This window comes from Parasteatoda tepidariorum, chromosome 5, assembly GCF_982258835.1.
Source record: "Parasteatoda tepidariorum strain Cologne lab strain chromosome 5, Ptep-v5.0, whole genome shotgun sequence".
Classification (NCBI taxonomy): Eukaryota; Metazoa; Arthropoda; class Arachnida; order Araneae; family Theridiidae; genus Parasteatoda; species Parasteatoda tepidariorum.
In genome coordinates, this window is record NC_141759.1 from 80,549,660 (window position 1) to 80,574,092 (window position 24,433).

The 24,433-nt window shown below is 31.9% G+C and overlaps 19 non-coding genes across 19 annotated transcripts; all 19 read right to left on the reverse strand.

Moving 5' to 3' along the window:
- Nucleotides 1-669: 669 nt before the first annotated feature.
- On the reverse strand, nt 670-830 carry LOC147809564 (U1 spliceosomal RNA). Its single transcript, XR_015434473.1, has one exon. It is a non-coding gene; the product is annotated as a U1 spliceosomal RNA (small nuclear RNA).
- Nucleotides 831-1,440: 610 nt separating this feature from the next.
- Nucleotides 1,441-1,581, reverse strand: LOC147809565 (U4 spliceosomal RNA). Its single transcript, XR_015434430.1, has one exon. It is a non-coding gene; the product is annotated as a U4 spliceosomal RNA (small nuclear RNA).
- A 1,466-nt stretch (nt 1,582-3,047) lies between these two features.
- LOC147809566 (U5 spliceosomal RNA) lies at nt 3,048-3,165 on the reverse strand. The gene has a single exon (XR_015434380.1). It is a non-coding gene; the product is annotated as a U5 spliceosomal RNA (small nuclear RNA).
- An 858-nt stretch (nt 3,166-4,023) lies between these two features.
- LOC147809567 (U1 spliceosomal RNA) lies at nt 4,024-4,185 on the reverse strand. The gene has a single exon (XR_015434377.1). It is a non-coding gene; the product is annotated as a U1 spliceosomal RNA (small nuclear RNA).
- A 610-nt stretch (nt 4,186-4,795) lies between these two features.
- LOC147809568 (U4 spliceosomal RNA) lies at nt 4,796-4,936 on the reverse strand. The gene has a single exon (XR_015434401.1). It is a non-coding gene; the product is annotated as a U4 spliceosomal RNA (small nuclear RNA).
- Nucleotides 4,937-6,402: 1,466 nt separating this feature from the next.
- LOC147809569 (U5 spliceosomal RNA) lies at nt 6,403-6,520 on the reverse strand. Its single transcript, XR_015434381.1, has one exon. It is a non-coding gene; the product is annotated as a U5 spliceosomal RNA (small nuclear RNA).
- Nucleotides 6,521-7,378: 858 nt separating this feature from the next.
- Nucleotides 7,379-7,540, reverse strand: LOC147809570 (U1 spliceosomal RNA). The gene has a single exon (XR_015434388.1). It is a non-coding gene; the product is annotated as a U1 spliceosomal RNA (small nuclear RNA).
- Nucleotides 7,541-8,150: 610 nt separating this feature from the next.
- LOC147809571 (U4 spliceosomal RNA) lies at nt 8,151-8,291 on the reverse strand. The gene has a single exon (XR_015434403.1). It is a non-coding gene; the product is annotated as a U4 spliceosomal RNA (small nuclear RNA).
- Nucleotides 8,292-9,757: 1,466 nt separating this feature from the next.
- Nucleotides 9,758-9,875, reverse strand: LOC147809572 (U5 spliceosomal RNA). The gene has a single exon (XR_015434382.1). It is a non-coding gene; the product is annotated as a U5 spliceosomal RNA (small nuclear RNA).
- An 858-nt stretch (nt 9,876-10,733) lies between these two features.
- On the reverse strand, nt 10,734-10,895 carry LOC147809573 (U1 spliceosomal RNA). The gene has a single exon (XR_015434394.1). It is a non-coding gene; the product is annotated as a U1 spliceosomal RNA (small nuclear RNA).
- A 610-nt stretch (nt 10,896-11,505) lies between these two features.
- Nucleotides 11,506-11,646, reverse strand: LOC147809574 (U4 spliceosomal RNA). Its single transcript, XR_015434436.1, has one exon. It is a non-coding gene; the product is annotated as a U4 spliceosomal RNA (small nuclear RNA).
- A 4,655-nt stretch (nt 11,647-16,301) lies between these two features.
- LOC147809575 (U5 spliceosomal RNA) lies at nt 16,302-16,419 on the reverse strand. Its single transcript, XR_015434391.1, has one exon. It is a non-coding gene; the product is annotated as a U5 spliceosomal RNA (small nuclear RNA).
- An 858-nt stretch (nt 16,420-17,277) lies between these two features.
- Nucleotides 17,278-17,439, reverse strand: LOC147809576 (U1 spliceosomal RNA). The gene has a single exon (XR_015434467.1). It is a non-coding gene; the product is annotated as a U1 spliceosomal RNA (small nuclear RNA).
- Nucleotides 17,440-18,049: 610 nt separating this feature from the next.
- Nucleotides 18,050-18,190, reverse strand: LOC147809577 (U4 spliceosomal RNA). The gene has a single exon (XR_015434404.1). It is a non-coding gene; the product is annotated as a U4 spliceosomal RNA (small nuclear RNA).
- A 1,466-nt stretch (nt 18,191-19,656) lies between these two features.
- Nucleotides 19,657-19,774, reverse strand: LOC147809578 (U5 spliceosomal RNA). The gene has a single exon (XR_015434383.1). It is a non-coding gene; the product is annotated as a U5 spliceosomal RNA (small nuclear RNA).
- Nucleotides 19,775-20,632: 858 nt separating this feature from the next.
- On the reverse strand, nt 20,633-20,794 carry LOC147809579 (U1 spliceosomal RNA). Its single transcript, XR_015434413.1, has one exon. It is a non-coding gene; the product is annotated as a U1 spliceosomal RNA (small nuclear RNA).
- A 610-nt stretch (nt 20,795-21,404) lies between these two features.
- Nucleotides 21,405-21,545, reverse strand: LOC147809580 (U4 spliceosomal RNA). Its single transcript, XR_015434405.1, has one exon. It is a non-coding gene; the product is annotated as a U4 spliceosomal RNA (small nuclear RNA).
- Nucleotides 21,546-23,011: 1,466 nt separating this feature from the next.
- On the reverse strand, nt 23,012-23,129 carry LOC147809581 (U5 spliceosomal RNA). The gene has a single exon (XR_015434384.1). It is a non-coding gene; the product is annotated as a U5 spliceosomal RNA (small nuclear RNA).
- Nucleotides 23,130-23,987: 858 nt separating this feature from the next.
- Nucleotides 23,988-24,149, reverse strand: LOC147809582 (U1 spliceosomal RNA). The gene has a single exon (XR_015434358.1). It is a non-coding gene; the product is annotated as a U1 spliceosomal RNA (small nuclear RNA).
- Nucleotides 24,150-24,433: the final 284 nt, after the last annotated feature.

A 24,433-nucleotide genomic window follows, 5' to 3' on the forward strand; every position in this document is an offset into this window, starting at 1 on the left:
CTTTCTAACATTAGGCCTGATATTGCAGCTCCGGTTTCAAGGAAAGAATTGCATACGTCTCAATGTAAAGAAAAAAAACTGGATACATAAAATATTACAATAAGATGTAATTCAAATTTAATTCATTTGATGTTTTTTAATCCCCAAAGTCCCTCTCTACAAATGCGTAAAACAAATTGAGGAAAAAAAATAATAATTTTGGAAGACATTCGCTACCAATTTTATTATTGCGCCCCAATTGAAATCACAAATACCGAGGGTTCGAGAAGGATCCACAAGAAAGGGAACGATAAATGATACCTACTTCTTTGCTAAGTCTTGGCGCGGATTTGCGTCAAAATCAAGGCTATTTCCTCCTCTAAGCTTTGCATGCGATTGCGAACACTGTAATTTGATGATAATCTTTTAAAAATTGAATACGAGATTTCATTAAACTTCGGCTCCTAATCGTTACAAAATCTAAAAGATTGAAGTTGTTAAAACAATAAAATCTAACACATTCAATGAAAAACACACGGCTAAGAGTATATTATAAAACATTCGGATAGAAAGTAAGGAAAACAGATGAGTAGTTGTCTTCATTAACAACGTGATATTGACTGAAATTTCCTCTCGCTTCTGCACATACTTCTAACTCTGTTGTTAAATTCTATCTTTTTTGTCTCGAAATAAGGACAGCGCGAGCGCAGTCCCAACTACCAAAAAATTTGCACTCCAAGCAACCACAATTTGTGGATGTGGCGAGCGTCAACCTGTCGCAGTGCAATGAAAGGTCTCTGCTCGGGAGAGCCTCCTCGGTGATCAAGGTGACTCCAGTACCAGGTAAGTATGCCAAAAGTGCGAGTGTTGAATTACTAAACTATTAAAGTATTTTTATTTTTGTGGTATTTATATTTTGAACAGGAAGAAAAACAAATTGTAACATCAATAGAAGCATATGAATTGCAAGTAGTCAGAGAGCAACACGTAACTTATAAAAAAATATTATAATGATGTAAGTAATTTCATTTAATGAATAATTTTACTATCTTTAATAGTTTTGTCTTTGGAATTTTTTCTAAAGTATTTAAAAACCTGAAAAAATATTTCATTTCCGAGATGTGTGCGCAATGTCGTCGTGCATTAAAGCTGCTCTTATTCACATTTTTAGAGAAATTAATATAACGGGTAGGCACTTCCACATATTTTGCTGAGATTTAAAAGGTAAGAATTTTTGTGAGTTTCGACAAGAAAAACTTAATAGAATATTGTCCTTTAATTGATGTAAAGGCAATCGTAACGGTAGCAACACCACCATTTATAGTGAGTGTAAGTGGTACGGAAAGTATAACTGACTACTCTCCGAGAGGGACACTCCATTCCGTGTTAAAACGACGGTGGAGAACATAGGCTTTAGTTTTGGAGATTTAATTTTCATGTACCTTCTCTTGTGAAAATAAACCTCCGAAGAGGCTCCCAAAAATTGCCTATGCCGTCGGTTTTGCACGACGACATGGCGGGGTATTGGGAAAAGTTTTCAACTGGCAATAGTCACGCCTCGGTAGAACCTCATTGGCTATGACACTGCCTCTGCGCAAAGCTAAAGAGAAGACGGAAAACGAATTATATGTTAAAAGAATTTAATTTATAAGCATGGTAGTTTAAAATACGATAAAAAAATCTTTTTTCGATTTTAATGTTTAATTTATGGAAAGATGTTGAGTGACGGAATAAAACGTGAGCACACATAAGCATTTGTTTTCATCAAATTCGAATACTCTCAAAAGTTATGAAAGGAATTTAATATTTGTGGAAGTCATTAAAATTTATTTGTCGTTATCCATTTAAATCTGTGAAATATTTTAAAATTTTTCTCTGTTCAAGAGAGATTATTTTCGTACTATTGGTGTATGTCTGCCATAGAATATGCAATTTTATCTTTGACATTAAAATTTCACACATAGTATGAATTTTCGATCATGAAAAAAACCATTTGTGTTTATTCTCAAGAGAGGTTTGAAATCAGTTTTGCTCCTGTTTCTAACTTCATATTGGCCGCAGGTAGCTCTACTAAAAGGAATCAAGGCTTTACTGTAGCAAATTTTGCTATATAGAATATACGAGAGATATGTGGAATGCACACAATTTTTTCATGAACTGATATTCCCTATGTAAGATCTTAAAAATAGAAATTTTCACGGTTTTGTCTTTCGCTTAAGAGCGACACTCACGTTTCAGATTTATTTAAAAGTGCTCTTTAGAGATAAATATCGACATTGTGCTGCTGATAATGCTTTTTTGTGTAACGCCTACAATCATATTAAACTGAGCGTTATTTTATACAGCTTTCCAAATTTTTAATTAATGTCCTGTTTTCCCTAAATCAATTCTTCATATGAATCAATTTTTATTAACTATTTTCTTTTAATTTAAAAAAAAAAAAAACTGTCTCTCCTTACGAAAGTGCAAATGGGATGTATCAAAATACCTTTGAAACGATGTGGTGAAGGGAAAATAGCACATGAATCTCCACTTCAAAAATCTGCGAGGCACGATTTTAACTAAAAAAATTATTTCGAACGAAGATAAGTTTATTATGAATTTGTAATAAACTATTGTAAAAATGAACTGTTAAAAATCTTTTGAATTGAAGATATGCTGAAAGAAATTCGCCAGATTATGCAGATTACATAAGTCGATTTAAATACAAAATTTCGAGCTAGAACTGCGCAAGGAGGAAGTTCCTCTCTCTGAAAAGCATGTGTAACATGATATAAATTATCAAGTGTAAGCTTTATTCAAGGAATAACCACAGCTCTAAAATAAAATATAAATTACACAATTGCATCTTCTTCAAATTTCCGACCAAAATTATGATAAAATGAGACATTCATTCAAGGTTATTGTTTATTTTGTATAATGCAAATATATTTACCTAATAAGGTTTCGAAGCAACCAAAATAATTCCTTATTTCACTAATTATTTGCGTACTCTTTCAATATTTGTACATTCAAAATAGCTCACACCCCTGACGCTTCATTACATCTCAAAACTACTTTTATGCATATAATCCCAACAAATGGGATTCCAAAAATTTGCTTAAGCTCATTAGGATGCTCCTCTCCACGGTAATCTTTAGTAAAAGGCGAAAGATTAGCACGATTGATGAAGAGAAGCCAGAGCATTCGGGTGGCAACATTTTCAATTAAGGTGAGGAATTTTATTTTGAATTTAAATTGGTAGTTTTATGATGATCGAAAAATTAATTTCTTTTGCGCACTGAGTGGCTCTTGACATGTGATTCCGTTTTTTTAACTAATGTCGGTAGGAATTTATTTTTTCGGTACTGATTCTGCATGTATAAAAGTAAAACAACTTTCTAACATTAGGCCTGATATTGCAGCTCCGGTTTCAATGAAACAATTGCATACGTCTCAATGTAAAGAAAAAAAACTGGATACATAAAATATTACAATAAGATGTAATTCAAATTTAATTCATTTGATGTTTTTTAATCCCCAAAGTCCCTCTCTACAAATGCGTAAAACAAATTGAGGAAAAAAAATAATAATTTTGGAAGACATTCGCTACCAATTTTATTATTGCGCCCCAATTGAAATCACAAATACCGAGGGTTCGAGAAGGATCCACAAGAAAGGGAACGATAAATGATGCCTACTTCTTTGCTAAGTCTTGGCGCGGATTTGCGTCAAAATCAAGGCTATTTCCTCCTCTAAGCTTTGCATGCGATTGCGAACACTGTAATTTGATGATAATCTTTTAAAAATTGAATACGAGATTTCATTAAACTTCGGCTCCTAATCGTTACAAAATCTAAAAGATTGAAGTTGTTAAAACAATAAAATCTAACACATTCAATGAAAAACACACGGCTAAGAGTATATTATAAAACATTCGGATAGAAAGTAAGGAAAACAGATGAGTAGTTGTCTTCATTAACAACGTGATATTGACTGAAATTTCCTCTCGCTTCAGCACATACTTCTAACTCTGGTGTTAAATTCTATCTTTTTTGTCTCGAAATAGGGACAGCGCGAACGCAGTCCCAACTACCAAAAATTTTGCACCCCAAGCAACCACAATTTGTGGATGTGGCGAGCGTCAACCTGTCGCAGTGCAATGAAAGGTCTCTGCTCGGGAGAGCCTCCTCGGTGATCAAGGCTACTCCAGTACCAGGTAAGTATGCCAAAAGTGCGAGTGTTGAATTACTAAACTATTAAAGTATTTTTATTTTTGTGGTATTTATATTTTGAACAGGAAGAAAAACAAATTGTAACATCAATAGAAGCATATGAATTGCAAGTAGTCAGAGAGCAACACGTAACTTATAAAAATATATTATAATGATGTAAGGAATTTCATTTAATGAATAATTTTACTATCTTTAATAGTTTTGTCTTTGGAATTTTTTCTAAAGTATTTAAAAACCTGAAAAAATATTTCATTTCCGAGATGTGTGCGCAATGTCGTCGTGCATTAAAGCTGCTCTTATTCACATTTTTAGAGAAATTAATATAACGGGTAGGCACTTCCACATATTTTGCTGAGATTTAAAAGGTAAGAATTTTTGTGAGTTTCGACAAGAAAAACTTAATAGAATATTGTCCTTTAATTGATGTAAAGGCAATCGTAACGGTAGCAACACCACCATTTATAGTGAGTGTAAGTGGTACGGAAAGTATAACTGACTACTCTCCGAGAGGGATACTCCATTCCGTGTTAAAACGACGGTGGAGAACATAGGCTTTAGTTTTGGAGATTTAATTTTCATGTACCTTCTCTTGTGAAAATAAACCTCCGAAGAGGCTCCCAAAAATTGCCTATGCCGTCGGTTTTACACGACGACATGGCGGGGTATTGGGAAAAGTTTTCAACTAGCAATAGTCACGCCTCGGTAGAACCTCATTGGCTATGACACTGCCTCTGCGCAAAGCTAAAGACAAGACGGAAAACGAATTATATGTTAAAAGAATTTAATTTATAAGAATGGTAGTTTAAAATACGATAAAAAAATCTTTTTTCGATTTTAATGTTTAATTTATGGATAGATGTTGAATGACGGAATAAAACGTGAGCACACATAAGCATTTGTTTTCATCAAATTCGAATACTCTCAAAAGTTATGAAAGGAATTTAATATTTGTGGAAGTCATTAAAATTTATTTGTCGTTTTCCATTTAAATCTGTGAAATATTTTAAAATTTTTCTCTGTTCAAGAAAGAGATTATTTTCGTACTATTGGTGTATGTCTGCCATAGAATATGCAATTTTATCTTTGACATTAAAATTTCACACATAGTATGAATTTTCGATCATGAAAAAAACCATTTGTGTTTATTCTCAAGAGAGGTTTGAAATCAGTTTTGCTCCTGTTTCTAACTTCATATTGGCCGCAGGTAGCTCTACTAAAAGGAATCAAGGCTTTACTGTAGCAAATTTTGCTATATAGAATATACGAGAGATATGTGGAATGCACACAATTTTTTCATGAACTGATATTCCCTATGTAAGATCTTAAAAATAGAAATTTTCACGGTTTTGTCTTTCGCTTAAGAGCGACACTCACGTTTCAGATTTATTTAAAAGTGCTCTTTAGAGATAAATATCGACATTGTGCTGCTGATAATGCTTTTTTGTGTAACGCCTACAATCATATTAAACTGAGCGTTATTTTATACAGCTTTCCAAATTTTTAATTAATGTCCTGTTTTCCCTAAATCAATTCTTCATATGAATCAATTTTTATTAACTATTTTCTTTTAATTTAAAAAAAAAAAACTGTCTCTCCTTACGAAAGTGCAAATGGGATGTATCAAAATACCTTTGAAACGATGTGGTGAAGGGAAAATAGCACATGAATCTCCACTTCAAAAATCTGCGAGGCACGATTTTAACTAAAAAAATTATTTCGAACGAAGATAAGTTTATTATGAATTTGTAATAAACTATTGTAAAAATGAACTGTTAAAAATCTTTTGAATTGAAGATATGCTGAAAGAAATTCGCCAGATTATGCAGATTACATAAGTCGATTTAAATACAAAATTTCGAGCTAGAACTGCGCAAGGAGGAAGTTCCTCTCTCTGAAAAGCATGTGTAACATGATATAAATTATCAAGTGTAAGCTTTATTCAAGGAATAACCACAGCTCTAAAATAAAATATAAATTACACAATTGCATCTTCTTCAAATTTCCGACCAAAATTATGATAAAATGAGACATTATTTCAAGGTTATTGTTTATTTTGTATAATGCAAATATATTTACCTAATAAGGTTTTGAAGCAACCAAAATAATTCCTTATTTCACTAATTATTTGCGTATTCTTTCAATATTTGTACATTCAAAATAGCTCACACCCCTGACGCTTCATTACATCTCAAAACTACTTTTATGCATATAATCCCAACAAATGGGATTCCAAAAATTTGCTTAAGCTCATTAGGATGCTCCTCTCCACGGTAATCTTTAGTAAAAGGCGAAAGATTAGCACGATTGATGAAGAGAAGCCAGAGCATTCGGGTGGCAACATTTTCAATTAAGGTGAGGAATTTTATTTTGAATTTAAATTGGTAGTTTTATGATGATCGAAAAATTAATTTCTTTTGCGCACTGAGTGGCTCTTGACATGTGATTCCGTTTTTTTAACTAAAGTCGGTAGGAATTTATTTTTTCGGTACTGATTCTGCATGTATAAAAGTAAAACAACTTTCTAACATTAGGCCTGATATTGCAGCTCCGGTTTCAATGAAACAATTGCATACGTCTCAATGTAAAGAAAAAAAACTGGATACATAAAATATTACAATAAGATGTAATTCAAATTTAATTCATTTGATGTTTTTTAATCCCCAAAGTCCCTCTCTACAAATGCGTAAAACAAATTGAGGAAAAAAAATAATAATTTTGGAAGACATTCGCTACCAATTTTATTATTGCGCCCCAATTGAAATCACAAATACCGAGGGTTCGAGAAGGATCCACAAGAAAGGGAACGATAAATGATGCCTACTTCTTTGCTAAGTCTTGGCGCGGATTTGCGTCAAAATCAAGGCTATTTCCTCCTCTAAGCTTTGCATGCGATTGCGAACACTGTAATTTGATGATAATCTTTTAAAAATTGAATACGAGATTTCATTAAACTTCGGCTCCTAATCGTTACAAAATCTAAAAGATTGAAGTTGTTAAAACAATAAAATCTAACACATTCAATGAAAAACACACGGCTAAGAGTATATTATAAAACATTCGGATAGAAAGTAAGGAAAACAGATGAGTAGTTGTCTTCATTAACAACGTGATATTGACTGAAATTTCCTCTCGCTTCTGCACATACTTCTAACTCTGGTGTTAAATTCTATCTTTTTTGTCTCGAAATAGGGACAGCGCGAACGCAGTCCCAACTACCAAAAATTTTGCACCCCAAGCAACCACAATTTGTGGATGTGGCGAGCGTCAACCTGTCGCAGTGCAATGAAAGGTCTCTGCTCGGGAGAGCCTCCTCGGTGATCAAGGCTACTCCAGTACCAGGTAAGTATGCCAAAAGTGCGAGTGTTGAATTACTAAACTATTAAAGTATTTTTATTTTTGTGGTATTTATATTTTGAACAGGAAGAAAAACAAATTGTAACATCAATAGAAGCATATGAATTGCAAGTAGTCAGAGAGCAACACGTAACTTATAAAAAAATATTATAATGATGTAAGGAATTTCATTTAATGAATAATTTTACTATCTTTAATAGTTTTGTCTTTGGAATTTTTTCTAAAGTATTTAAAAACCTGAAAAAATATTTCATTTCCGAGATGTGTGCGCAATGTCGTCGTGCATTAAAGCTGCTCTTATTCACATTTTTAGAGAAATTAATATTACGGGTAGGCACTTCCACATATTTTGCTGAGATTTAAAAGGTAAGAATTTTTGTGAGTTTCGACAAGAAGAACTTAATAGAATATTGTCCTTTAATTGATGTAAAGGCAATCGTAACGGTAGCAACACCACCATTTATAGTGAGTGTAAGTGGTACGGAAAGTATAACTGACTACTCTCCGAGAGGGATACTCCATTCCGTGTTAAAACGACGGTGGAGAACATAGGCTTTAGTTTAGGAGATTTAATTTTCATGTACCTTCTCTTGTGAAAATAAACCTCCGAAGAGGCTCCCAAAAATTGCCTATGCCGTCGGTTTTGCACGACGACATGGCGGGGTATTGGGAAAAGTTTTCAACTAGCAATAGTCACGCCTCGGTAGAACCTCATTGGCTATGACACTGCCTCTGCGCAAAGCTAAAGACAAGACGGAAAACGAATTATATGTTAAAAGAATTTAATTTATAAGAATGGTAGTTTAAAATACGATAAAAAAATCTTTTTTCGATTTTAATGTTTAATTTATGGATAGATGTTGAATGACGGAATAAAACGTGAGCACACATAAGCATTTGTTTTCATCAAATTCGAATACTCTCAAAAGTTATGAAAGGAATTTAATATTTGTGGAAGTCATTAAAATTTATTTGTCGTTTTCCATTTAAATCTGTGAAATATTTTAAAATTTTTCTCTGTTCAAGAAAGAGATTATTTTCGTACTATTGGTGTATGTCTGCCATAGAATATGCAATTTTATCTTTGACATTAAAATTTCACACATAGTATGAATTTTCGATCATGAAAAAAACCATTTGTGTTTATTCTCAAGAGAGGTTTGAAATCAGTTTTGCTCCTGTTTCTAACTTCATATTGACCGCAGGTAGCTCTACTAAAAGGAATCAAGGCTTTACTGTAGCAAATTTTGCTATATAGAATATACGAGAGATATGTGGAATGCACACAATTTTTTCATGAACTGATATTCCCTATGTAAGATCTTAAAAATAGAAATTTTCACGGTTTTGTCTTTCGCTTAAGAGCGACACTCACGTTTCAGATTTATTTAAAAGTGCTCTTTAGAGATAAATATCGACATTGTGCTGCTGATAATGCTTTTTTGTGTAACGCCTACAATCATATTAAACTGAGCGTTATTTTATACAGCTTTCCAAATTTTTAATTAATGTCCTGTTTTCCCTAAATCAATTCTTCATATGAATCAATTTTTATTAACTATTTTCTTTTAATTTAAAAAAAAAAAACTGTCTCTCCTTACGAAAGTGCAAATGGGATGTATCAAAATACCTTTGAAACGATGTGGTGAAGGGAAAATAGCACATGAATCTCCACTTCAAAAATCTGCGAGGCACGATTTTAACTAAAAAAATTATTTCGAACGAAGATAAGTTTATTATGAATTTGTAATAAACTATTGTAAAAATGAACTGTTAAAAATCTTTTGAATTGAAGATATGCTGAAAGAAATTCGCCAGATTATGCAGATTACATAAGTCGATTTAAATACAAAATTTCGAGCTAGAACTGCGCAAGGAGGAAGTTCCTCTCTCTGAAAAGCATGTGTAACATGATATAAATTATCAAGTGTAAGCTTTATTCAAGGAATAACCACAGCTCTAAAATAAAATATAAATTACACAATTGCATCTTCTTCAAATTTCCGACCAAAATTATGATAAAATGAGACATTCATTCAAGGTTATTGTTTATTTTGTATAATGCAAATATATTTACCTAATAAGGTTTTGAAGCAACCAAAATAATTCCTTATTTCACTAATTATTTGCGTATTCTTTCAATATTTGTACATTCAAAATAGCTCACACCCCTGACGCTTCATTACATCTCAAAACTACTTTTATGCATATAATCCCAACAAATGGGATTCCAAAAATTTGCTTAAGCTCATTAGGATGCTCCTCTCCACGGTAATCTTTAGTAAAAGGCGAAAGATTAGCACGATTGATGAAGAGAAGCCAGAGCATTCGGGTGGCAACATTTTCAATTAAGGTGAGGAATTTTATTTTGAATTTAAATTGGTAGTTTTATGATGATCGAAAAATTAATTTCTTTTGCGCACTGAGTGGCTCTTGACATGTGATTCCGTTTTTTTAACTAATGTCGGTAGGAATTTATTTTTTCGGTACTGATTCTGCATGTATAAAAGTAAAACAACTTTCTAACATTAGGCCTGATATTGCAGCTCCGGTTTCAATGAAACAATTGCATACGTCTCAATGTAAAGAAAAAAAACTGGATACATAAAATATTACAATAAGATGTAATTCAAATTTAATTCATTTGATGTTTTTTAATCCCCAAAGTCCCTCTCTACAAATGCGTAAAACAAATTGAGGAAAAAAAATAATAATTTTGGAAGACATTCGCTACCAATTTTATTATTGCGCCCCAATTGAAATCACAAATACCGAGGGTTCGAGAAGGATCCACAAGAAAGGGAACGATAAATGATGCCTACTTCTTTGCTAAGTCTTGGCGCGGATTTGCGTCAAAATCAAGGCTATTTCCTCCTCTAAGCTTTGCATGCGATTGCGAACACTGTAATTTGATGATAATCTTTTAAAAATTGAATACGAGATTTCATTAAACTTCGGCTCCCAATCGTTACAAAATCTAAAAGATTGAAGTTGTTAAAACAATAAAATCTAACACATTCAATGAAAAACACACGGCTAAGAGTATATTATAAAACATTCGGATAGAAAGTAAGGAAAACAGATGAGTAGTTGTCTTCATTAACAACGTGATATTGACTGAAATTTCCTCTCGCTTCTGCACATACTTCTAACTCTGGTGTTAAATTCTATCTTTTTTGTCTCGAAATAGGGACAGCGCGAACGCAGTCCCAACTACCAAAAATTTTGCACCCCAAGCAACCACAATTTGTGGATGTGGCGAGCGTCAACCTGTCGCAGTGCAATGAAAGGTCTCTGCTCGGGAGAGCCTCCTCGGTGATCAAGGCTACTCCAGTACCAGGTAAGTATGCCAAAAGTGCGAGTGTTGAATTACTAAACTATTAAAGTATTTTTATTTTTGTGGTATTTATATTTTGAACAGGAAGAAAAACAAATTGTAACATCAATAGAAGCATATGAATTGCAAGTAGTCAGAGAGAAACACGTAACTTATAAAAAAATATTATAATGATGTAAGGAATTTCATTTAATGAATAATTTTACTATCTTTAATAGTTTTGTCTTTGGAATTTTTTCTAAAGTATTTAAAAACCTGAAAAAATATTTCATTTCCGAGATGTGTGCGCAATGTCGTCGTGCATTAAAGCTGCTCTTATTCACATTTTTAGAGAAATTAATATAACGGGTAGGCACTTCCACATATTTTGCTGAGATTTAAAAGGTAAGAATTTTTGTGAGTTTCGACAAGAAAAACTTAATAGAATATTGTCCTTTAATTGATGTAAAGGCAATCGTAACGGTAGCAACACCACCATTTATAGTGAGTGTAAGTGGTACGGAAAGTATAACTGACTACTCTCCGAGAGGGATACTCCATTCCGTGTTAAAACGACGGTGGAGAACATAGGCTTTAGTTTTGGAGATTTAATTTTCATGTACCTTCTCTTGTGAAAATAAACCTCCGAAGAGGCTCCCAAAAATTGCCTATGACGTCGGTTTTGCACGACGACATGGCGGGGTATTGGGAAAAGTTTTCAACTAGCAATACTCACGCCTCGGTAGAACCTCATTGGCTATGACACTGCCTCTGCGCAAAGCTAAAGAGAAGACGGAAAACGAATTATATGTTAAAAGAATTTAATTTATAAGAATGGTAGTTTAAAATACGATAAAAAAATCTTTTTTCGATTTTAATGTTTAATTTATAGATAGATGTTGAATGACGGAATAAAACGTGAGCACACATAAGCATTTGTTTTCATCAAATTCGAATACTCTCAAAAGTTATGAAAGGAATTTAATATTTGTGGAAGTCATTAAAATTTATTTGTCGTGTTCCATTTAAATCTGTGAAATATTTTAAAATTTTTCTCTGTTCAAGAGAGATTATTTTCGTACTATTGGTGTATGTCTGCCATAGAATATGCAATTTTATCTTTGACATTAAAATTTCACAGATAGTATGAATTTTCGATCATGAAAAAAACCATTTGTGTTTATTCTCAAGAGAGGTTTGAAATCAGTTTTGCTCCTGTTTCTAACTTCATATTGGCCGCAGGTAGCTCTACTAAAAGGAATCAAGGCTTTACTGTAGCAAATTTAGCTATATAGAATATACGAGAGATATGTGGAATGCACACAATTTTTTCATGAACTGATATTCCCTATGTATGATCTTAAAAATATAATTTTTCACGGTTTTGTCTTTTGCTTAAGAGCGACACTCACGTTTCAGATTTATTTAAAAGTGCTCTTTAGAGAGAAATATCGACATTGTGCTGCTGATAATGCTTTTTTGTGTAACGCCGACAATCATATTAAACTGAGCGTTATTTTATACAGCTTCCCAAATTTTTAATTAATGTCCTGTTTTCCCTAAATCAATTCTTCATATGAATCAATTTTTATTAACTATTTTCTTTTAACTTAAAAAAAAAAAACTGTCTCTCCTTACGAAAGTGCAAATGGGATGTATCAAAATACCTTTGAAACGATGTGGTGAAGGGAAAATATCACATGAATCTCCACTTCAAAAATTTGCGAAGCACGATTTTAACTAAAAAAAATTATGTCGAACGAAGATAAGTTTATTATGAATTTGTAATAAACTATTGTAAAAATGAACTGTAAAAAATCTTTTGAATTGAAGATATGCTGAAAGAAATTCGCCAGATTATGCAGATTACATAAGTCGATTTAAATACAAAATTTCGAGCTAGAACTGCGCAAGGAGGAAGTTCCTCTCTCTGAAAAGCATGTGTAACATGATATAAATTATCAAGTGTAAGCTTTATTCAAGGAATAACCACAGCTCTAAAATAAAATATAAATTACACAATTGCATCTTCTTCAAATTTCCGACCAAAATTATGATAAAATGAGACATTCATTCAAGGTTATTGTTTATTTTGTATAATGCAAATATATTTACCTAATAAGGTTTTGAAGCAACCAAAATAATTCCTTATTTCACTAATTATTTGCGTATTCTTTCAATATTTGTACATTCAAAATAGCTCACACCCCTGACGCTTCATTACATCTCAAAACTACTTTTATGCATATAATCCAGAGTTGGCCGTTGATTACAGTAATCGATTACAACTGTAATTGATTACAGATAATTACAGCTATGTAATCAATTACTTGTAATCACGATTACAAGTAATCAATTACTTGTAATCGTGATTACAACTTTCAAAAAATTTTGATTACAGCTGTAATCATGATTACAATTTTGATTACAGTAATCAATTACTTGTAATCACGATTACAAGTAATCAATTACTTGTAATCGTGATTACAACTTTCAAAAAATTTTGATTACAGCTGTAATCATGATTACAATTTTGATTACAGTAATCAATTACTTGTAATCATGATTACAAGTAATTGCGATTACAAGTAATCACAACAAAAACGATTACAAGTAATTATGATTACAAGTGATCAAAATATATGATTACATGTAATCATGATTACATGTAATTTGATTACATGTAATTGTGATTACTTGTAATCAAACTATACGATTACAAGTTATTACGATTGTATACTATAGTCAAATTTTCTATGTAAGCATTCATGTGTTTACATATTTTTATGTACATAGAATGTACGCACGCATGAACGTACAATTTGCGATTCCTATACATACAATGTATGCACAAACGTTCTTTGTACGTACAATATTCATAATTATATTGTAATATACTTAATGCAATGCGCATATGCTTAGTACATATAATTATTCATTTATGATACATGTACGCATGTATGTTAGTTTGTACAAAAGGGCAATGTTTTGTATCTTTGTATACATAGACAATGTATGTATGAACGTATATGAAAATAATGTTTATGCGTTTGCATGCTTTTATGTACTTAAGTGCATATATTGTATAAATTTACGATAATAGCACGTATATACAATGTACGTTTGTATATAAAATTGTATGTATTTGCGTACAATATGTAAAAATGTTATTTAAAGGTACAATATATGCACATAGTTGCGTAAATAAAATGCGCACATGTATACATGCATATTTATATGTACATCGATATATGTGCACGCAAAGTATGTACTTATGTACAACTTACGTATGTACTTGTATAACTACATACTTTGTTAATACTTATGCGCATGTAATGCATGGATGTACAAAAAAATAGTTATATGCACAATGTATGCATGTGCATACAACGTATACATGTACATAATTACAAGTAATGTACAAATACGTGCGTACATTTAAATATATGTAATTACAATATACACATACATTGTGCATACATTAAAAAAATTTATATGAGTAAAGTTATTAAAATTTGTTTTAAAATTATTCTAAGGTATATGAAACTCGACCTCATATTTTTTAGAAAGCAAACGATAATTTTATTTGGAATTTCTAAATATTAATTCCACACATAAAATTTACCGTTTTTCTTACCATTTAAAAAATTTCTATGAATCATGCATTATGTTATAAAAAAAATAAATCTGTATTGTCAAACACTTCATGAAAATACCTGAAAATAATTTTTTATTCAGAGAATTTCAAAATGATATAGAACAATTAAAGCTGAAAACTAAATTTAAATATCGTTTGATTTTGTCATTTAACTTGCTTGAGTCATTAAAAGTTAACTTACATGCATTTTATTTATTGCATTGTACACATATTTCGACATAAATGTAATGTACATATGTATACGTGTAATGTATGTACGCATGTACAATGTATGTACATACATTCATGTATTGTACGTGCATATATAGTACATATGGATATGCATACATGGAACATACGTGTATTGTACATGTGTGGATACATTCATTGTACATATATACATTGCACCATATGCATAGATAGGGATAGCATGCATGTACACATGAAAAATTTGTACGAGAGAATTATGCCCAATATATTTATGCACATACGTACTGTATATGTACACACATATGTACATTATATGAACATTATATGTTCATTTCATCATATGTACATTATATGAATATACATCTGTACGCTATATGTATATACATCTGTACGCTATATGTACATACATCTGTACAATATATGCATCTCAAATGTGTGTATGTACGTACGTTATGCATGTCGAATGCATGTATGAATATATGTGAAATATAAATACGCCCCATGTACGTACAATAGTTCACAAATGTATTATGCATATTTGGATACTTACATTGAGCATGAACATATTATGTACATGTACATAAATACACTGGACATGCATATCATGCACATGTATACATACATATATTGTACATCCTACAGATATACCTATATTGTACATGCATACATATATTGTACTGTTCATAAATAAATTGCACATACATGCATGAGACATACATTGTACAGACAATGTATGTATGTTCGTACAAACACAAGTACTTGTATATACATGCGTACATGAACATAGATATACATTTTACATACACATATATTTGCATAAAATGCATATATTCATTGTGTATAAATGTACATGCCTACATTGTTTGCACATACATACGTAATTATTATCTATATACATACGTACATATATTTTATACCTACAATATAAGTGTATGTACATGTGTGTGATACTAAAATGTCTGAACATATGCACTAGATAAAATCATATGTACACACATTTCAGTTACATTCATTTGTACGTATACAAATACGTACAAAATGCTGTACATGTTAATACGTGCAAAATGTATCATTATAAAATACATTCTACTATCTACTGTAAAATATAATCATTTATAAGAATACAATAGTCTTGTAATCTGTAATTAGATTACATGTAATCATAATTACATGTAATCAAATTACATGTAATCAAATTACATGTAATCATATATTTTGATTACTTGTAATCATAATTACTTGTAATCGTTTTTGTTGTGATTACTTGTAATCGCAATAACTTGGAATCATGATTACAAGTAATTGATTACTGTAATCAAAATTGTAATCATGATTACAGCTGTAATCAAAATTTTTTGAAAATTGTAATCATGATTACAAGTAATTGATTACTGTAATCGACTATGTAATCATGATTACAGCTGTAATCAATTTTTGTAATCACGATTACAAGTAATTGATTACTGTAATCAATATTGTAATCATGATTACAGCTGTAATCAAAATTTTTGACAATTGTAATCATGATTACAAGTAATTGATTACTGTAATCAAAAAATGTAATCGATTACATTTTTGGCCAACTCTGATATAATCCCAACAAATGGGATTCCAAAAATTTGCTTAAGCTCATTAGGATGCTCCTCTCCACGGTAATCTTTAGTAAAAGGCGAAAGATTAGCACGATTGATGAAGAGAAGCCAGAGCATTCGGGTGGCAACATTTTCAATTAAGGTGAGGAATTTTATTTTGAATTTAAATTGGTAGTTTTATGATGATCGAAAAATTAATTTCTTTTGCGCACTGAGTGGCTCTTGACATGTGATTCCGTTTTTTTAACTAATGTCGGTAGGAATTTATTTTTTCGGTACTGATTCTGCATGTATAAAAGTAAAACAACTTTCTAACATTAGGCCTGATATTGCAGCTCCGGTTTCAAGGAAACAATTGCATACGTCTCAATGTAAAGAAAAAAAACTGGATACATAAAATATTACAATAAGATGTAATTCAAATTTAATTCATTTGATGTTTTTTAATCCCTAAAGTCCCTCTCTACAAATGCGTAAAACAAATTGAGGAAAAAAAATAATAATTTTGGAAGACATTCGCTACCAATTTTATTATTGCGCCCCAATTGAAATCACAAATACCGAGGGTTCGAGAAGGATCCACAAGAAAGGGAACGATAAATGATGCCTACTTCTTTGCTAAGTCTTGGCGCGGATTTGCGTCAAAATCAAGGCTATTTCCTCCTCTAAGCTTTGCATGCGATTGCGAACACTGTAATTTGATGATAATCTTTTAAAAATTGAATACGAGATTTCATTAAACTTCGGCTCCTAATCGTTACAAAATCTAAAAGATTGAAGTTGTTAAAACAATAAATTCTAACACATTCAATGAAAAACACACGGCTAAGAGTATATTATAAAACATTCGGATAGAAAGTAAGGAAAACAGATGAGTAGTTGTCTTCATTAACAACGTGATATTGACTGAAATTTCCTCTCGCTTCTGCACATACTTCTAACTCTGGTGTTAAATTCTATCTTTTTTGTCTCGAAATAGGGACAGCGCGAACGCAGTCCCAACTACCAAAAATTTTGCACCCCAAGCAACCACAATTTGTGGATGTGGCGAGCGTCAACCTGTCGCAGTGCAATGAAAGGTCTCTGCTCGGGAGAGACTCCTCGGTGATCAAGGCGACTCCAGTACCAGGTAAGTATGCCAAAAGTGCGAGTGTTGAATTACTAAACTATTAAAGTATTTTTATTTTTGTGGTATTTATATTTTGAACAGGAAGAAAAACAAATTGTAACATCAATAGAAGCATATGAATTGCAAGTAGTCAGAGAGCAACACGTAACTTATAAAAAAATATTATAATGATGTAAGGAATTTCATTTAATGAATAATTTTACTATCTTTAATAGTTTTGACTTTGGAATTTTTTCTAAAGTATTTAAAAACCTGAAAAAATATTTCATTTCCGAGATGTGTGCGCAATGTCGTCGTGCATTAAAGCTGCTCTTATTCACATTTTTAGAGAAATTAATATAACGGGTAGGCACTTCCACATATTTTGCTGAGATTTAAAAGGAAAGAATTTTTCTGAGTTTCGACAAGAAAAACTTAATAGAATATTGTCCTTTAATTGATGTAAAGGCAATCGTAACGGTAGCAACACCACCATTTATAGTGAGTGTAAGTGGTACGGAAAGTATAACTGACTACTCTCCGAGAGGGATACTCCATTCCGTGTTAAAACGACGGTGGAGAACATAGGCTTTAGTTTTGGAGATTTAATTTTCATGTACCTTCTCTTGTGAAAATAAACCTCCGAAGAGGCTCCCAAAAATTGCCTATGCCGTCGGTTTTGCACGACGACATGGCGGGGTATTGGGAAAAGTTTTCAACTAGCAATAGTCACGCCTCGGTAGAACCTCATTGGCTATGACACTGCCTCTGCGCAAAGCTAAAGACAAGACGGAAAACGAATTATATGTTAAAAGAATTTAATTTATAAGAATGGTAGTTTAAAATACGATAAAAAAATCTTTTTTCGATTTTAATGTTTAATTTATGGCTAGATGTTGAATGACGGAATAAAACGTGAGCACACATAAGCATTTGTTTTCATCAAATTCGAATACTCTCAAAAGTTATGAAAGGAATTTAATATTTGTGGAAGTCATTAAAATTTATTTGTCGTTTTCCATTTAAATCTGTGAAATATTTTAAAATTTTTCTCTGTTCAAGAGAGATTATTTTCGTACTATTGGTGTATGTCTGCCATAGAATATGCAATTTTATCTTTGACATTAAAATTTCACAGATAGTATGAATTTTCGATCATGAAAAAAACCATTTGTGTTTATTCTCAAGAGAGGTTTGAAATCAGTTTTGCTCCTGTTTCTAACTTCATATTGGCCGCAGGTAGCTCTACTAAAAGGAATCAAGGCTTTACTGTAGCAAATTTTGCTATATAGAATATACGAGAGATATGTGGAATGCACACAATTTTTTCATGAACTGATATTCCCTATGTAAGATCTTAAAAATAGAATTTTTCACGGTTTTGTCTTTCGCTTAAGAGCGACACTCACGTTTCAGATTTATTTAAAAGTGCTCTTTAGAGAGAAATATCGACATTGTGCTGCTGATAATGCTTTTTTGTGTAACGCCAACAATCATATTAAACTGAGCGTTATTTTATACAGCTTTCCAAATTTTTAATTAATGTCCTGTTTTCCCTAAATCAATTCTTCATATGAATCAATTTTTATTAACTATTTTCTTTTAATTTAAAAAAAAAAAAACTGTCTCTCCTTACGAAAGTGCAAATGGGATGTATCAAAATACCTTTGAAACGATGTGGTGAAGGGAAAATATCACATGAATCTCCACTTCAAAAATTTGCGAAGCACGATTTTAACTAAAAAAAATTATGTCGAACGAAGATAAGTTTATTATGAATTTGTAATAAACTATTGTAAAAATGAACTGTTAAAAATCTTTTGAATTGAAGATATGCTGAAAGAAATTCGCCAGATTATGCAGATTACATAAGTCGATTTAAATACAAAATTTCGAGCTAGAACTGCGCAAGGAGGAAGTTCCTCTCTCTGAAAAGCATGTGTAACATGATATAAATTATCAAGTGTAAGCTTTATTCAAGGAATAACCACAGCTCTAAAATAAAATATAAATTACACAATTGCATCTTCTTCAAATTTACGACCAAAATTATGATAAAATGAGACATTCATTCAAGGTTATTGTTTATTTTGAATAATGCAAATATATTTACCTAATAAGGTTTTGAAGCAACCAAAATAATTCCTTATTTCACTAATTATTTGCGTATTCTTTCAATATTTGTACATTCAAAATAGCTCACACCCCTGACGCTTCATTACATCTCAAAACTACTTTTATGCATATAATCCCAACAAATGGGATTCCAAAAATTTGCTTAAGCTCATTAGGATGCTCCTCTCCACGGTAATCTTTAGTAAAAGGCGAAAGATTAGCACGATTGATGAAGAGAAGCCAGAGCATTCGGGTGGCAACGTTTTCAATTAAGGTGAGGAATTTTATTTTGAATTTAAATTCGTAGTTTTATGATGATCGAAAAATTAATTTCTTTTGCGCACTGAGTGGCTCTTGACATGTGATTCCGTTTTTTTAACTAATGTCGGTAGGAATTTATTTTTTCGGTACTGATTCTGCATGTATAAAAGTAAAACAACTTTCTAACATTAGACCTGATATTGCAGCTCCGGTTTCAAGGAAACAATTGCATACGTCTCAATGTAAAGAAAAAAAACTGGATACATAAAATATTACAATAAGATGTAATTCAAATTTAATTCATTTGATGTTTTTTAATCCCCAAAGTCCCTCTCTACAAATGCGTAAAACAAATTGAGGAAAAAAAATAATAATTTTGGAAGACATTCGCTACCAATTTTATTATTGCGCCCCAATTGAAATCACAAATACCGAGGGTTCGAGAAGGATCCACAAGAAAGGGAAAAATAAATGATGCCTACTTCTTTGCTAAGTCTTGGCGCGGATTTGCGTCAAAATCAAGGCTATTTCCTCCTCTAAGCTTTGCATGCGATTGCGAACACTGTAATTTGATGATAATCTTTTAAAAATTGAATACGAGATTTCATTAAACTTCGGCTCCTAATCGTTACAAAATCTAAAAGATTGAAGTTGTTAAAACAATAAATTCTAACACATTCAATGAAAAACACACGGCTAAGAGTATATTATAAAACATTCGGATAGAAAGTAAGGAAAACAGATGAGTAGTTGTCTTCATTAACAACGTGATATTGACTGAAATTTCCTCTCGCTTCTGCACATACTTCTAACTCTGGTGTTAAATTCTATCTTTTTTGTCTCGAAATAGGGACAGCGCGAACGCAGTCCCAACTACCAAAAATTTTGCACCCCAAGCAACCACAATTTGTGGATGTGGCGAGCGTCAACCTGTCGCAGTGCAATGAAAGGTCTCTGCTCGGGAGAGCCTCCTCGGTGATCAAGGCGACTCCAGTACCAGGTAAGTATGCCAAAAGTGCGAGTGTTGAATTACTAAACTATTAAAGTATTTTTATTTTTGTGGTATTTATATTTTGAACAGGAAGAAAAACAAATTGTAACATCAATAGAAGCATATGAATTGGAAGTAGTCAGAGAGCAACACGTAACTTATAAAAAAATATTATAATGATGTAAGGAATTTCATTTAATGAATAATTTTACTATCTTTAATAGTTTTGACTTTGGAATTTTTTCTAAAGTATTTAAAAACCTGAAAAAATATTTCATTTCCGAGATGTGTGCGCAATGTCGTCGTGCATTAAAGCTGCTCTTATTCACATTTTTAGAGAAATTAATATAACGGGTAGGCACTTCCACATATTTTGCTGAGATTTAAAAGGTAAGAATTTTTGTGAGTTTCGACAAGAAAAACTTAATAGAATATTGTCCTTTAATTGATGTAAAGGCAATCGTAACGGTAGCAACACCACCATTTATAGTGAGTGTAAGTGGTACGGAAAGTATAACTGACTACTCTCCGAGAGGGATACTCCATTCCGTGTTAAAACGACGGTGGAGAACATAGGCTTTAGTTTTGGAGATTTAATTTTCATGTACCTTCTCTTGTGAAAATAAACCTCCGAAGAGGCTCCCAAAAATTGCCTATGCCGTCGGTTTTGCACGACGACATGGCGGGGTATTGGGAAAAGTTTTCAACTAGCAATAGTCACGCCTCGGTAGAACCTCATTGGCTATGACACTGCCTCTGCGCAAAGCTAAAGACAAGACGGAAAACGAATTATATGTTAAAAGAATTTAATTTATAAGAATGGTAGTTTAAAATACGATAAAAAAATCTTTTTTCGATTTTAATGTTTAATTTATGGCTAGATGTTGAATGACGGAATAAAACGTGAGCACACATAAGCATTTGTTTTCATCAAATTCGAATACTCTCAAAAGTTATGAAAGGAATTTTATATTTGTGGAAGTCATTAAAATTTATTTGTCGTTTTCCATTTAAATCTGTGAAATATTTTAAAATTTTTCTCTGTTCAAGAGAGATTATTTTCGTACTATTGGTGTATGTCTGCCATAGAATATGCAATTTTATCTTTGACATTAAAATTTCACAGATAGTATGAATTTTCGATCATGAAAAAAACCATTTGTGTTTATTCTCAAGAGAGGTTTGAAATCAGTTTTGCTCCTGTTTCTAACTTCATATTGGCCGCAGGTAGCTCTACTAAAAGGAATCAAGGCTTTACTGTAGCAAATTTTGCTATATAGAATATACGAGAGATATGTGGAATGCACACAATTTTTTCATGAACTGATATTCCCTATGTAAGATCTTAAAAATAGAATTTTTCACGGTTTTGTCTTTCGCTTAAGAGCGACACTCACGTTTCAGATTTATTTAAAAGTGCTCTTTAGAGAGAAATATCGACATTGTGCTGCTGATAATGCTTTTTTGTGTAACGCCAACAATCATATTAAACTGAGCGTTATTTTATACAGCTTTCCAAATTTTTAATTAATGTCCTGTTTTCCCTAAATCAATTCTTCATATGAATCAATTTTTATTAACTATTTTCTTTTAATTTAAAAAAAAAAAAACTGTCTCTCCTTACGAAAGTGCAAATGGGATGTATCAAAATACCTTTGAAACGATGTGGTGAAGGGAAAATATCACATGAATCTCCACTTCAAAAATTTGCGAAGCACGATTTTAACTAAAAAAAATTATGTCGAACGAAGATAAGTTTATTATGAATTTGTAATAAACTATTGTAAAAATGAACTGTTAAAAATCTTTTGAATTGAAGATATGCTGAAAGAAATTCGCCAGATTATGCAGATTACATAAGTCGATTTAAATACAAAATTTCGAGCTAGAACTGCGCAAGGAGGAAGTTCCTCTCTCTGAAAAGCATGTGTAACATGATATAAATTATCAAGTGTAAGCTTTATTCAAGGAATAACCACAGCTCTAAAATAAAATATAAATTACACAATTGCATCTTCTTCAAATTTCCGACCAAAATTATGATAAAATGAGACATTCATTCAAGGTTATTGTTTATTTTGAATAATGCAAATATATTTACCTAATAAGGTTTTGAAGCAACCAAAATAATTCCTTATTTCACTAATTATTTGCGTATTCTTTCAATATTTGTACATTCAAAATAGCTCACACCCCTGACGCTTCATTACATCTCAAAACTACTTTTATGCATATAATCCCAACAAATGGGATTCCAAAAATTTGCTTAAGCTCATTAGGATGCTCCTCTCCACGGTAATCTTTAGTAAAAGGCGAAAGATTAGCACGATTGATGAAGAGAAGCCAGAGCATTCGGGTGGCAACGTTTTCAATTAAGGTGAGGAATTTTATTTTGAATTTAAATTCGTAGTTTTATGATGATCGAAAAATTAATTTCTTTTGCGCACTGAGTGGCTCTTGACATGTGATTCCGTTTTTTTAACTAATGTCGGTAGGAATTTATTTTTTCGGTACTGATTCTGCATGTATAAAAGTAAAACAACTTTCTAACATTAGACCTGATATTGCAGCTCCGGTTTCAAGGAAACAATTGCATACGTCTCAATGTAAAGAAAAAAAACTGGATACATAAAATATTACAATAAGATGTAATTCAAATTGAATTCATTTGATGTTTTTTAATCCCCAAAGTCCCTCTCTACAAATGCGTAAAACAAATTGAGGAAAAAAAATAATAATTTTGGAAGACATTCGCTACCAATTTTATTATTGCGCCCCAATTGAAATCACAAATACCGAGGGTTCGAGAAGGATCCACAAGAAAGGGAAAAATAAATGATGCCTACTTCTTTGCTAAGTCTTGGCGCGGATTTGCGTCAAAATCAAGGCTATTTCCTCCTCTAAGCTTTGCATGCGATTGCGAACACTGTAATTTGATGATAATCTTTTAAAAATTGAATACGAGATTTCATTAAACTTCGGCTACTAATCGTTACAAAATCTAAAAGATTGAAGTTGTTAAAACAATAAAATCTAACACATTCAATGAAAAACACACGGCTAAGAGTATATTATAAAACATTCGGATAGGAAGTAAGGAAAACAGATGAATAGTTGTCTTCATTAACAACGAGATATTGACTGAAATTTCCTCTCGCTTCTGCACATACTTCTAACTCTGGTGTTAAATTCTATCTTTTTTGTCTCGAAATAGGGACAGCGCGAACGCAGTCCCAACTACCAAAAATTTTGCACCCCAAGTAACCACAATTTGTGGATGTGGCGAGCGTCAACCTGTCGCAGTGCAATGAAAGGTCTCTGCTCGGGAGAGCCTCCTCGGTGATCAAGGCTACTCCAGTACCAGGTAAGTATGCCAAAAGTGCGAGTGTTGAATTACTAAACTATTAAAGTATTTTTATTTTTGTGGTATTTATATTTTGAACAGGAAGAAAAACAAATTGTAACATCAATAGAAGCATATGAATTGCAAGTAGTCAGAGAGCAACACGTAACTTATAAAAAAATATTATAATGATGTAAGGAATTTCATTTAATGAATAATTTTACTATCTTTAATAGTTTTGTCTTTGGAATTTTTTCTAAAGTATTTAAAAACCTGAAAAAATATTTCATTTCCGAGATGTGTGCGCAATGTC